Genomic DNA, 14111 nt, shown 5'->3' with positions numbered 1-14111 from the left:
ATACATGTCATGGACACAGGCAGTGTGGACAGATAAAATGATTTCCAGAGTTTGTCCTAGGTGCATGAGTGCTTCTGAGGTTTCCTTGCAAGCCTCACCATATCCATCAAAGCTGACCATAAACCCATGGGATGCTATCTGGACTCACAATAAATCAAAATTGCATAATACAGACCTCACTTAGTCTTCTACATCTCTGGGAAGAACCTTGTCAAAGCAGATGCACTATCAGCAAGCCTCATGCCAGAGACAGGCAAGACCTGAAGAAATAGCAGTGTGTATCCAGCTGGTAATAACTTGGTCACCAGGTACTGACCAGAAGCAGGCTAGAACATGGCCAGCAGACCTTACTTATTGCAAAATCTTTTGCTAGATCCCTGGGAACTGCAGGAGAGCTGCTCCTCCAGGATGGGTGAGCCAGGCATACTGGGGACAAGCACTTATTCTCCAAGCTGGACTGCTGATAATGATCATATGAAAATGTTCAGGCTGAAAGTCTCCAAAGGCTGTGTGACAGACATCAAGGCACCATTGAATGCTCAGCCTGCTTTTGCCAGCCAGCCTAGTGACCACATCTAAGCCGGAAGATCTTGCCCAGTATTGCTGCATAGATCTTCAAGAGTGGAGAAACCAATATTACCAGTAATGCTCTTGACATCAGCCTCCAAGTAGGCCAGCTGGTCTGGATCACTGATGGACGGATAAAGGAGATGCACCTCTCGCCAAGATCAAACATGCTGAATTAGCATGAGCTGCTCTGTGCCATACAGACAGGGAGCAGCTGTCTGAACCTAGCTGTTGAGAATGTGAGAGCCGCAACCAAGCTGGCAGCCAGACCCCATGTTCCTCCCTGTGGATGATGCCCTCAGCGTGCCTGCCTGGTCCCATCACAGAGACAGCAGAGTGACAGCTGTGGCGGGAGAGTGAGCAATGCCCTGGAGCAGGTGGGTGAGCCCCGGGCACACAGTGGGGACACAGGGACCTGGGATGGGAATAGTCTCCCCCATGCCACTGTTCCCTCCCACTCTGAGATGGGGCAAATGCCCCGGTTCTGTGATGTGAGACCATTTCCGTAGTGATAACCGTCCCGGAGTCCCTGCGCATGGAGACACGGCAGTCACAGCACAGCTTGGGGGCCATGCAGACGATTCAGGGCAGGCACAGTGGAGAGCTGAGCACCCCAGATCTGGTGTTCCCAGGATGTCCGGCCTCCCCTGCCAGCCCTGGCACAGGATTTGGGGAAGGTGAGCTTGCTTGGCTTCCTGGCACCCCCAGTCTTCCTTGGCCTGGAGACTGGCTGAAAACTGGCTCTGAGTCATGGCCGACACCTTCACGGGACATGGTTTTTGGGCAGTGTGGCAGGGGTCCCAGGCCACTTTGCTCCTGTTTTGAGGCAGGAGGTAGAGCAGAGCCTGCTCCGGACATGTCCATCTCACGAAGGACCAAGATCCCAAGTGTATTCCTCAGAGCACCGCTTTTTCCCCTGCTGCAAGCCACTGCAAGCTGTGGAAGTGCAGCCCCCTCCCACAAACAGGGGCTGCAGGACATCCCAGTGTGACCCAGTTCCCTTGCAGGTGTCTTCTGGGCAGCGGGTGTCCACAGGTGTCTGTCCCTGCTCCCGACAGCCATGCCCAGGCATCCACGCTTGCAGAGCGAACGGAGCATTTCCCCTCCTGTTGGCCATTACCAGATGTAGCTCTGCTGCAACCACTGGGCACTGCAGCCCCAGGACCCGTTGGGGGTGAGCTGACACCTCTTCTTTCTGCAGAGCAGCACTGCTGGGACGTGGATGGATGGCGTCCCATCCCCGGCCACCAGAGAAGAGTGGCGCACCGGTGGCCCGGAGCAGCAGCAGGGGGCTGCGAGAGCACGGAGCAGCAGCTGCGGGGACCAGGCCAGGCATGGACCTCTAAGGTGGGTGTGAGAAGATGCGTCGGGATAAGACATTGCACAGGATTGCCTGCCTTTACCAGCCAGAGCTGCTCCATGCAATGGCTGTTGTCTGGGATGTCTGGAGGTCAGGAATCCCCGTTGATTATGCGAGAATCTCAAGAAGAGTTGGTTGATCAAAACTGGAGGAGTAGGCAGGTCTGCATAGCTCTGGGTGCCCTGGGTCTGGCAAGAGTCTTGTAGTCCGTTTCTGTGTCAAACTGGAAAACCCTTCCCAAAACACAACACGTAAGGCCCCGTGGATGGACTGGGGAGGGGTGCCAGAGCGCTGCACTCCCCCAGCACCTGCATCTGCTCATATGCTCCTTTCCTGCGCGATCGCTCACGGCTTCTTGCACAGGCTCTGTGCCCCACTCTGCACCTGGGCACAGCTCAAGCGCGGGTCGCATCCTCCCCATCTGCCAGGGCCACTGCCCGAGGGGTGCAGGGTGCGGGGTGCAGGGTGACAGCAGCCAGTCTCGCACTCCCACACTGAGTGAGGTGCCTGGAGAAGCTGGATTTGCTCCCAGCTGTGGGAGTCCTGGTCAGGTCTGCAGTGGGACCCGCAAGCAAGTGTCTGGGACGGGCAGGTTCACCTCAACACTCTGAAGTGTACAAGGGGGTGAAGTGATCACGGGGTGTGGGCACAACTGCCAGGGGGATCTTTGGGACTGTCCAAAACTCCCACCTGGAGCCTCCTGCACCAGTGAGTAGGGTTTGTCAGGCATGGGCTACGGGGTCAGCGAAGCCCCTCGTCTCTAGTCAATCCATCGTCTCAAATCAGTCTGTGCTCTCATCAGGGCAGGGACAAGCTGGGCAGGCCCTGGAGCACCACTGGACACCAGCACAGGCTTGATAACCAGCTACACCACAGACACAACTGCAGGGCAAACTTGAATTTCATCCTTCAATCTCACTTGTAGCTTCAGTTCCATAGCTTTTGGCACAGGTTTTATGCAACCTCTAAGACATCGTTAGACACATCATCAATTATGGATGATTTTCTAAAAGAAGGAGACTGCACCTACCCCAAAGCATCATCACTGTGAAAGAGAAATAGTTGACAGGTTATTGATGGGCTGCCACCATCATCTTTTCAGTGTGAGAAAATGATAGGAATCACCAATAATCTATAGACATATACCGCTTTATGGGCTCTAGTTTTCCAAACCTGGGAAAAACTGGGATCAAAAATTGAGGGAGAGAAAAATTTTTAGGCAGAAAGATGGGAAGGGAGACCAGGAGTTATCTGAGACAGCTTAGCCGGAAGCTGCAAGGAGACAAACCCATTCAAAGACACTGTGTTTTAATGCAGCCAAAAGTGAAGGAACCAGAGGTGGACAGGTCACACTAAAGGGGTGGGTAGTTATTATTAGCCATTATTGGTATTAGCTATTATTTTTGTTACTAAAGGTGCACAAGCAAGCAGAGAAGAGCTGCCAGAGAACTGTTGTGACTCACCCTAGCCAGCTAAACAGGAGAAGAACGAGGAGGATCAGGAAAGCTTAGCCCAAAACTACAGCCTGGAGCCCAGCTATGTCTTGGCATTTTTAGAGGAGATTGAAAGTCAGAGAGTGGAGCCTCAGGATGATTTGAAAGCTGGAAAAGAGTCTGGTGGCAAGAGCGCCAAAGGGTGTTAGGTGGTCAGCTCCTCTGAAGCAGGCTCTGAAATGATGTCATGAGGTTGTCTGCAGGCTTTATGGGGTGAAACACCAGGGCTGGGGGCTCCTTAATCCAGCACAGCAGGACAAAGCAGAGCCGAGGGAAGGATGTAGAAGCTGGGGCAGTCGCACAGAGAAATACCAAGCCAGGGATGGCTCCAGAGGCTTGAGGCGAAACAAGTCCCTGGGAGAGAACAGAGCAAGGCACCAGGACAGGGGCTCTGGGTAACGTGCAGCAGCTTCCCTTTGCAAAATGGACGTGCACACCACCATGGGCAAACAGTGGCAGCTACAAAAAAAATTTAAAATCTCTGCCTGAGGAGGCCCAGGCCCTCCTGCCTTTAAGTTCCTGGATGGAGTTGCAATGCTTCTCTCATTTTCTATATGAGCAGTAAAACATTTGCCCCAGCCACCCACTCAAGCCCTGTAGCTGGGATGGGAGAGGCTCTGGGATCCCCAGTGTGCTCCAGGGATTTGCCAGTGAGCACCCACGTGGGAATGGTGGAGCTTTAACCTGCAACCCATGCCTGTGGGGGACTCGCGTGGGTGGTGGGATCTCCCAAGCACCAAGGCCAGATACCTGCCAGCACAGGAAGTGTGGCAGATTCAGGGTAGTCCTACCAACTCTGCAAGCTCCGGCTTAAAACTGGGGCAGGTAGGGAGGAAATAAGGCAAATTACATGGTCCGTGTGCCTGTAAAAGCTTTGGACCCCCACCCCTCCACCCAGCCTACTTCAGCCAAAGCTGAAGGCAGGATAGAGACAGCAGAGATAATAATGTCCATAGGAGTCTTGTGCAGAGGCAGAAGCGAGAGCCCTACGCTCACGGGGAAACCTCGGCAGCTTTGCATTATGCCAGCCAGGCAGCAGGGCATGCTTAGGCTGATGGTTGCCTTGGGGGGTGATGGTGAACTGGGAAACTGGGATCATTTTGCTGTGGGAGAGGGGGAAGGACCCAATGCCCCAGGGAAGCCAGGCTCAGGATGCGACTGCCTGCAGCACTGCGCCGCTCCCAGCAGGTTGTTCCCAGCTCTCAGCTGCAATGCTTAGAAAGTGCCGACACCATGAACACAAGGCATGGAGATGCAGTGGGGTCCCAGAATGAAGCTTTTGCCCTCCGGTATGTCCCAGCACTACAAGGAGTGAAGGCAGGAGGTTGATGTCTTCCGGGATAGGGCAGAGTCTCCCATCCTGGCAGGGCATCACCTCCGGATGTCCAAGCTGCAACACGGCCCTCGGTGCTGGCAGAGCACCTGCAGCCAGAGGAGCTGGTGCTGTCTCTGTAGCAGCTTGGGAGGCCAGGGACCCCAGTGCGAAGGAGAGGGATGGGGGTGGAGGAGGCCCAAGTCCCACAGCCTTCCCACCTGTCTGGCATAGCAGGCTCATGGGTGGTCTCTATAAACAAGCACCATCAAGGCAAAAAGGTGTAAGGTTTTCTTTTTAAGAAAGGGCTCATAGACAGGGTTTGCTGTTCAATGAGGCTAACCCTGTCCAACAAGGGATGGCTGCTCTGTATGGTCTTGAATCATCTTGATCTACCCTTTCATCGTGTTTCCGGTTTCGTAACTGGGAGCCAGACTCTGCACCCAGCTGGAACAAACTTTTATTCTGTTTCACCCTTACGTTTGCTTATCACTGGAGAAAAATTCAAGGCAGGCTGACAAATTTGGGTGCTTTTGTCTCTTCTGAGGTGTTGAATCCAAATCAGGTGGTACATTCAGGCTCCCAGGGGCCTGCCCCACAAGCCAAGATGCAGGGACTCAGAAAGCAGCTTCTGCTGCATTGCAGATGCCTCTGAGGGACCAGTACTGCCAGGGCTGGAGAGATGTCTTTAGACCAGTGCCTCCTACAAGAAGGGATGCCACACAGGTTCAAACCAGCATCGCCCGGTTCAAACGCCTCACTCTTCTCTGCAAAACTACCTCTGTCTTGCTTAGGTCCCCCTGTTCTGCTCTCATCCAAGCCTTGGACCTGCATGGATGATATGCTAAAGAGAAATACCTGTGTGAGCCAATTGTAGGCGGAGCTTATGGTTGGTACTAGCTGATCCTTCATTAAGCACTTAACAAGCAAGTCGGAAACTGCCTACTGGCTTCCCTGACTGTTGCAGGGACCTTGGGAGGTGAGAGCAAGGCCCACTCTGCAGAGGTGTTCAGGCTGATGGGCATCTCCTCGCTCACCAGCTGAGGGTACCATCTGCAGCGACCCATCCCACAGCTCTTGCATCCGGCTCCGGTGGCAGCTCTGGTGCGACTGCTGTTGGGTACCCTCGCTACCTGCGCGGGAGGCTGCTCCATCTCTCTGTGCATCAATGCACGGAGGCTGCTTCATCTCTCCCTGCCCTGTGGGGCAGGAGCTGCTTTCCAGCTCCCAGACAGACCATATCCATGGCCACTTCTCACTGTTTGTTCTCATGCCAGCTGTGTTCTGTGGCTCTGGTGACACTGGGTCGCAGATGCCTCCTTCCCAGCTTAGCTCTTCAAGGTGCCCTCAGTTCCCTGAGTCCAGGCTGACTTTGCTGTCCTGAGGCAGCATGGCAGCTGTGTCCCAGCTGTGCGCTTCCAAGGCCCTGTGCCATGTTGCTAATATTCTTGACTGCTAAAACATTTTATTCCTCCTCTTCTGCATGTGTCATTTGCCTATGGTCCAGGAGATAGTTATAAGCCACCACTTCCATCCCGGGTCATCCTTTCCTGACACTTGTCCATCTCAACCCTCTCTCTGCCACTGCTGCTCGTGTGGCCAACCCTGACATCTGCCCCATAAATGACTGTACTTCAGGCATGACAGGAAGATGTGGTAAGCAGGGAGTTCCTCTGAGGGTGAGCTGCTCTTGGCCTTTGCCAGGGATTGGTTTAAGACCTCTGGATTCCTGTCTCTCAAGCTTTCAAGCCACCTGAGTGGCCAGATTTAGGCCCATGGGGTTTTCAGCCCTCTTCATATGACTTTTTGCTTAGAGCCTGTGGTTCGCCCAGGCTTTCTTCACCATATGGTCCCGGATGCAAGCCATCACGCATCACGCACTGCACTGAGCAACTTCAATCCAGTTTGCTCCAGGCAGTGCAGAGGCCCATCACAAACCCAGCTTGACACTTCTGTCCACATCACTTCAGATCAGCAGAGCCCAAAAGGGCACTGAAAAGCTCCAATGGATGGTCTTCATTTTGCCCAATGGCAATGGCTGAGTCCATTTCCCAGTTTCAGCACATTTCTGAGCAGCTTCTTGTCCTGATTCCCAAGCACTCATGCACTGGTGGGATGCAGAGCCAGATGGGGTTGCAGACAGTGTGGGGGAGGAATGTTTGAAGAGAGCTGTTATGCTTAGGTGTCTGTCAAGCAGCTTCAGGGTATTTCTATTTGTCACCCAGTTTGCAAGAGTTTTGTTTTTATAAAACCTAAATTTGGCACTAGCTATGACCTTGTAGGATCCTTTTAAATTGCAGCCAAAGGTTGAACAGCACCATCTAGTGCGCTTCACACTGAAAATGCCCATGCCGTGGAGGGACACTGGATCTCCCGCACATTGTGGATTGCACATCTCTGGGATTAGAAGGGTAGGCTGGATGTTATTGTGCCATTAGCTATCAAACACAAGCACAGTGTCCGACCCACCATGCTTTGGGGGAGCAGCAGTGGGTGAGACTAAAACCAGGCTCCACAGACACGTGCCTAATGATGTGACATTTGATCCTTGCATTCGGCCCAAGCCATGGCTGATTCTCCCGGGAGGATTTGTGCAACTGCCCAGCACAGTGTGAACTGCTGCCTTAGAGTCACTATGAAGAACAGATTCATTTGAGGTGAATATTGTCCATGCTGAAGCTGAATTTACTGCTCTCAATCTTTGTAGAAGTGAAGCTTGAAAACTTAAGACTCCAAAGCCAACTAGAAGGAAAATTATGATACTACCAGAAAACATCACTGTGTAGCTCAGACAGATCTGAGTTAATGGCTAGCAGTGAAGCTCTATGGATCTCACAGCACAGACTTTGTGTATATAGTGTTGGCAGCATTAAACCAGATCCGTTCATGCTGTACGATTCACCAAAACACTGGTGGTCTCTTGGCCAGTTTCACTTCTAAAGCCCTGTAACAAAAACATCCTTCTGATAAAAACTGCAGCCTTGCTTGCATTTGCAGCCAATACTATCCCATAGGCTGATCAGCAGTTCAAAGGTTGCTGGCCCAGGACCTGTCGATGGCACATCCACGATGCTCTCTGCGCAGAAGCGTTGCTCTGCACCAGGCCTACAGACATTTCACTGCTTCAGGGCACACCATGGTGACCCAGACCCAGCAGAGCCCTCCCTGGGATCGTTGCTCTCTGCAGGCTGGGGGAACGGCCCATGGGGCCCTGCACTCTAAGGTCCCTTGAGCCCAGAGACCCCTTTGCCTGTTTTTGCCCTGGGTCTCGCTGACATGCTTTCCGGTGCAGGCTCTCTGCTGTTTTGTCTTTGCACAGCCCTTGCTCCCAGGGCCGTACAGAGACTTAGACAAAATAACACAGCGTGCAGTTATCTGCTTACTTTCCCTGCCAGTCTGATGCAGTCTTTTGGCCTGGAGAGACATTTGCTGAGTGGTCACAACACATAACTTGTTTGATCACATAGTGCTTCCCTATTTCCCTCTCTTTCTCTGTCAGTCTTTGCTCTGAGTCAGGCTTCTTTGACCATGCGTGGTCATGGATACCAGCTGGACTCCTCCTGCTAAAACATACCCATCTCTTCCACCTTCTAGCCTGTGCATCCCATGTCCTCACTCTGGCTCCACAGCCCTCTCTCATGCTCTGGTTTACAGGCTAGTGTCAACATTTCAGTCCATCTGTGCTGCATTTGGGGACTTCTCACTCCTCATTTCCCGGAGAGAGCAGGAAGGGATGAACTGTCTTGAGGTCTGGCCACTCCCTTGGGTGAAGGTGTCACCTGAAGGGATGACAATTCAGCTTTGTGGCTGGTTACCCTCCCCGGTCTGGCAGAGTTGTGATGTGGCCTTGGCAGCAACTGGTGACTTCCGTGTACTCGCTGAAGGTCCATGTGGCATTTCCTTATGACTTCATAATTCCACCGATCCCAAATTGCTACAGAGGAGCACTAGCATTTACTCCCTGGAGCACTCCTTCAGGGGGGTTGTGCTCACTAAGCAAGTAGTGTGACACTTAAAAGCCCAACAGTGGGCAGAACCCAAGTTTTACCTGCAGACCCGAACAATTCCATCATTAACAGGGTGAAATCACATGAGGTGGAGGAGGAGGTGGTCGCCACTGCTACTAGAAGATGCATGCAGGAAACTATCGACCCCATTTGAAAGAGAAGTTGTAAGGAAATCTGGCAGATTTAGAAGGGCTCTTGTTTTCATGGGTTGGGGTTGCTTTCTGGACAGTGTAATCTTGGAGAAGTACGAGGCAGGACCACATTAAAAAGCTGATTAAAATGGGAGAAATGGACAGTTTTGGTTGACTGGCCTTTACCCTTTCAGACACCGAGGGAAAGTAGAGGAAGCGTTGAAAGATCTTGCAGTCTGATTCCTCCGTCCTGTAGCCAATGACTTTTGACTTGGTTCTTCACTCTTGATATTCACAGGTAAATTTGGAAGTAGCAAATGTTGGCCCCAGGCAAAACAAAGGGACTGGGCTCCTTTGTGTGGGTGTATAAATCTGTGAAAAGCAGCAAGGTGACTCCAGAGGGAGCCCATAGCTCTCATCCTTCCCCTGAGCCCAGTTAGAGAAACAGAAAATGAAAGCGGAAGGGGCACAGGGAGGGCTTGGCATGAGCATGGAGGGACTTCACCTCTTGCAGCATACAAAGAGGAGGCTGCCTGGCTGCATCTCACCGGCCTGCATAGGTAGATGCAGAAGGCCTGATCCTGGTGTAGATGGAAAGAGCTAAACCACCCGGGATGGGAAGCATCCCCTCTGAATTTCTGGCCGCTCTCAGAAAAGCAACATCTTGACAAGCTGCACAGCCCTTCCTTCAGCATTAACTCCCCAGAACAAGCCAAACTCTGCACGGTGCCAGCAGAAACCATCTAGCTCTGCAGAAACAGGAGACCACTGGGGAGGACAGACCTAGACAAAATGATAAATTAGGGCTGTGGGGTGATCTAGCCAGAGCACGATGACAGCGTTGTGACCAGAGAAAGCAAGAGGCACTGAGATGCTGGAGCTGGGTTGTGCAGCCTTCACACTGCCAGGCAAGCCACCCTCTGCTTACAGGGGTGCGAGGCTCCCCACAGCAAAGGGAAATCRCTGGCTGTTGGGCCATTGGAGTGTGACTGATTCCTGCTTGTCACGGTGTAGCGCATGAAGAAAGCAGCCTGCAGGCTTTCTTCCAAAGAAGCAGCTGCAAAGACTGCAGCAAGAGCAAGCTTTGGTGCAATGGAAGAGCGCATCTGAGTGCACAGCACCAATTGTATGCAATGGAGAGGAAAACACCGCGTTTGGTATCTGCATCTGAAACTGGTGCCCTCATTGGAGCAGGGCAGAGCTGGCTGCCATTTCTAGGGACGTGAGGACAGAGAGTGTGTAGCAGTCCTGCACTGCTGAAAGGGACCTGCTGGCAAAAGGTTTGGTAGCAAGCGTGAAAGTCACTCTTGCCCAGTAACAAGCCTTTTACTTGGCTATAACCTCCAGGGCCCTGGCTGCCCCTTCTTCTGTGAAGTGTGAGTAAAACCTCCTGCCTGCCCTGCTGCTGCTGTCAGTGCTTCAGAGAACATCAGTAGAGGAGTCAGCAAGCCGGCCCCAGTGGGGATCGTGGAAGTCACCGGATGGGGGGAAACATGGCTGGGAGGTGGCCGGTGCAGATCATATTCCTGCCAGATGGTGCTGTGGGGTCACTGGCCATCCCCATGCCATCCCCTGGCAGTAAGTCAGTATCTGAGGATGAGAACAGAGTCAGAAGCAGGCATCTCACCTCCACCCCACGCAGTCCAGCCACATGTCCTGTACGTCATGTGGATGCAGCATCTGGCCGGCTCCAACGCTGTTCCCCCTCTGAGACTCACAGGGCACACACTGTCAGCCTCTGGCCAGCAAAGTCCTGCCAGCATTTCTCTTGCTACTCCCACAGCCAGGCCCCGAGGAGCAGTAAGCAGTGGAGGCTAAGGGGAGGGATGCCAGGAGCTCCAGGGCAAGCAAGGACCCAGCATGCATGCCAAGCCCTGGTACCTCAGCCACGTGCACCCTCCTGTACCCAACCTTGTCACCTTCTGCTCGCCACTCCCCACCCTTCTACCCCTTGCCTTTGGGAGTCTCTTCCAGTGATTTGCATGGAGAAATCTGGGTTTGATTTCTCATGCGAATTCAGTTCTGGCCAGGAATTCTTGCTGGGCCTTTCTCTGAGAGATGAAAAGCCCTCTAATACCTGATAGTCTCTCACCCATGAAGCTGCTTAAGCACTGTAATCAGGGCACCTCTTAGGCTCCTTTGAACTAGTTAAAGAGGCTGCATTTCTCAGGCATCTCGGTGCAAAATGTTTTCTCTGGAGACTGGGATCCTTTCTAACTCTCTCTGCCTGTGCTCTAATTCTTCAGCATCCTTTCTCAAATGCAGACACTGGAACTGGGCAAGCTTTGGGTTCCCACCTCACTGGTGTCCTAGATACCTAAAACCATCCTGCTCCTCACCGCTCCCCCACTTCTACATCAAAGGCTGGCCTGACCCCTTCTGCTGTAGCATCAACCCCCCCATCCTGGTCAGGACTTCCCAAGGGGGGCTCCTGCTCCGACACTTTCCCCTCTGTCTCTGAAGCTCTTTTCTGAATCGTTGCTTTCCAAAGTGCGGTTTTCCGTTAGAAGCAGCGGCCTGCATTCTCTGCTCCTAAGAAGTATCATTTTGCATCTGTGCACATTCAAACACACTTTATTTGCCTGGACTCAGCTCATGAAGTTTTCTACAGCTGGCTTGACCTCATCCATGTCTCCTGCCCCTCTCGTTTTCCTGGCCCCTGCATTTTTCTCAGCAGGGCTTTTTAATCTATTTCTAGACCATTGATGAAAATGCTGAATAGCACTGGGCTTCACATCAAACTCTGCGGACACCCACTGAGAGCGCTCCCATTCTGCAAGGATTCCCCATTGATGGCTGTCGGTTTGCCAGTTCCCAGTCCCTTTAAGGTGTCTCTCTTGATGTTGTATTGTGCTAATTTTTAATCAGAATACTATATGGATTAAGTCACATGCCTGAACAGAGTCCAGGTCTATTATTCCTATGCCATAACCTTTATCAGCCGAACTTGTAATCTCTTCAAAGGATGACATCAGAGTTTGACAAGAGCTATTTTCCAGAAACCAGGCTGATTGCATTAATTATATTCCCATCCTTTAATTCTTTACCAGCTGAATCCCACATCAGCTTTTCCATTATTGTGCCGAGATCAGTGTTGCACTGTTACATGTAAATCAGCTACTAGCATCATCCACATGAAAGAGCACAAGGAACGGCACCATTCTGCTGGGCTCTCCTGCGGGGTAGGGAAGGGGAGCACCCTGGCTGCGGTACATTTTTGTGCATTTCAGGAAGCTGAAAAAAATGTTGTACATTCCAGAAAGCGTCCCCTGAAATGCATGCGCACAAAACACAAATGTGAGCAAGTGTTGAACATACGGGTACGCAGAGCAGAATAATGCTGATTAAAATCAGAAGCTGATCCTTATCGGAAATCTTTCTGAGCCGCTTCTGGTTTCCAGAGGGCTGTCTCATGGCTTGTTTGCTTGTTTAGCTTCAGGGATCGCACCGAGGGATCTGCCTTGCTCGGTCCCAGGGCTCTGACTGTCTCATCACTTCCCAGGGAAGAAACAGGCTTCGGATTTCCCTGTAGGAGGAGTTCCCTGAACTCTTGTTCAGTCTTTGCATGTGGTAATCCCTTTCTTTTTCTTTTTGCAATGTCACCCAGCCCTCCCACACATGAAAGCGTTACAGTCTTTGTGCTGGGGTATCACTTCTGGCCCAGAGCTCTCTCTAATCAACCATTTCTGGGCAAGGCATGATCCCCTCCACCTTTTCTCAGGAAGAGTCTCCATGTTGTTTCACCCATTTCAGTCTATACAGTGCCACCTCTTGGTGAGTTCTCTTATTTATGCTAGCTGCAGAATTGCGGGGTTCCTCAGAGAAACACGAGATGCACCAGCAGTTTTGAAATCAGCTCTAGCTGTTTCACCAGGCGAAAGCCACCCACAGAGCAGTTATCTGCACTCCTCCATCCCTCGGCCCACAGATGCAGGTCTCTTCTAGGACGACCTCAAACAAAAATTAGCCATTAAATCCCACCACCTAGCAGAAGGGGCCTAGGAGTAGCGTGGAGCCAGCTTTGAGGATCACTGCCATTTCCTTTCCAAGATGAACAGAGATCTTGTGCCAGAGGTAGCTGTGCAGCAGAACAGCAGGTCTCCAAAGCATGAGTCTCTCCCGGGCTGAGTTCTGGTCAGGATGCTTAAAAAAGCTCTTCTGGGMTTATTTTGTCCAGAAAAAGAAGAAAAAGGAGGTGTAATTCCATGCTCCTTTCCTACCTCTGGAGCTGCTCAGCCTTTGAGTAACGCAGCAGTTTAGTTAGGGCTCTCCTGGGCTTTCCCAAGGCAGCAGAGCCCATGGGCAGGCCAGAGTCCTGACCCCTCTCAGCTACCTGCAGTGGGAAGGAGAAGTTATGCACTGAGGTGTGCATGATCCCTGAGGTCACCCTAGAGACACGGGCTGTTCCTGGACTGGGATGTCCAGAGGGCAGACTGCCACACTGACCGCGTCAGCCTGTCCGTCTCAATCCACGTGCTCTGCTGTTCATGTGGGCTGTTCCCCAGCTAGGCCTTTGATGCCTCCTCAGTCCCCGTCTTGCCCCCTAAAGCAGCATGGCCACAGGGCCTCAAGGAGTGCCGACCCTCGCGGCAGCTCGGCAGGGCTCACAAGGCCAAATCACTGGGCTGTGCCAAGCATGTCACCCTTCACCATGCCAGCACGCTTGTCCCCTTGAGAACTGACGGGCGCCCAGATCACGTGCTCTCCTCCTAGGGAAAGCTGTTGTGCGTTTCTCCCTGATGGTCCCCAGAAACGATTATGTGGTCGCTGCGGCTCAGTCTGGGGTGGTGAGGCCACCCAGCCCGCTGCGCACACAGCAGGCGGCACCCTGGGGACGGCAGGGCTCGGGGACGGCGGGTCACTGGGTCCTGCACCCCCCAGGGGACAGCAGGGCTTGGGGATGGCGGGTCACTGGGTCCCGCACCCCCCAGGGGACAGCAGGGCTTGGGGATGGCGGGTCACTGGGTCCTGCACTCCCCAGGGGACGGCAGGGCTCGGGGACGGTGGGTCGCTAGGGCCCGGGCGACGGCGAGGCTTGGGGACGGAGGGTCCCCAGGCCCATGTGCGCCACGGGCGACGGTGGGGACGGCGCGGTYGGTGCCCATGGGTCAGGAGGCCCCGGGCGCGCTCTGGGGACGGCGCAGAYGGCAGGGCTCGTGTCCGGCGGGCGCCAGACCTCGCAGGCTCCCCGAGCGACGGCGGGGAGAGCAGGGCTCGTCCTGGTGGCACCAGGCCCGGGCG

At 53.2% G+C, this 14111-nt stretch overlaps 1 protein-coding gene across 2 annotated transcripts in view; it reads left to right on the top strand.

The window, feature by feature from the left end:
- The first annotated feature begins 1895 nt into the window (after positions 1 to 1895).
- The window catches only part of AXIN1 (axin 1), a 101257-nt gene continuing 89041 nt past the window's right edge, over positions 1896 to 14111 (top strand). The window contains exon 1 of one of the 2 annotated variants that reach the window (XM_026080574.1): positions 1896 to 1914. The gene's annotated coding sequence lies outside the window, so the exon portion shown is untranslated. The remainder of the gene's footprint in view (positions 1915 to 14111) is intronic. The other variant, XM_026080572.1, reaches the window with a different exon arrangement.

This window comes from Apteryx rowi, unplaced genomic scaffold (assembly GCF_003343035.1).
Source record: "Apteryx rowi isolate R43461 unplaced genomic scaffold, aptRow1 scaffold_527, whole genome shotgun sequence".
Classification (NCBI taxonomy): domain Eukaryota; kingdom Metazoa; phylum Chordata; class Aves; order Apterygiformes; family Apterygidae; genus Apteryx; species Apteryx rowi.
This window is presented reverse-complemented; position numbering and strand designations above follow the sequence as displayed.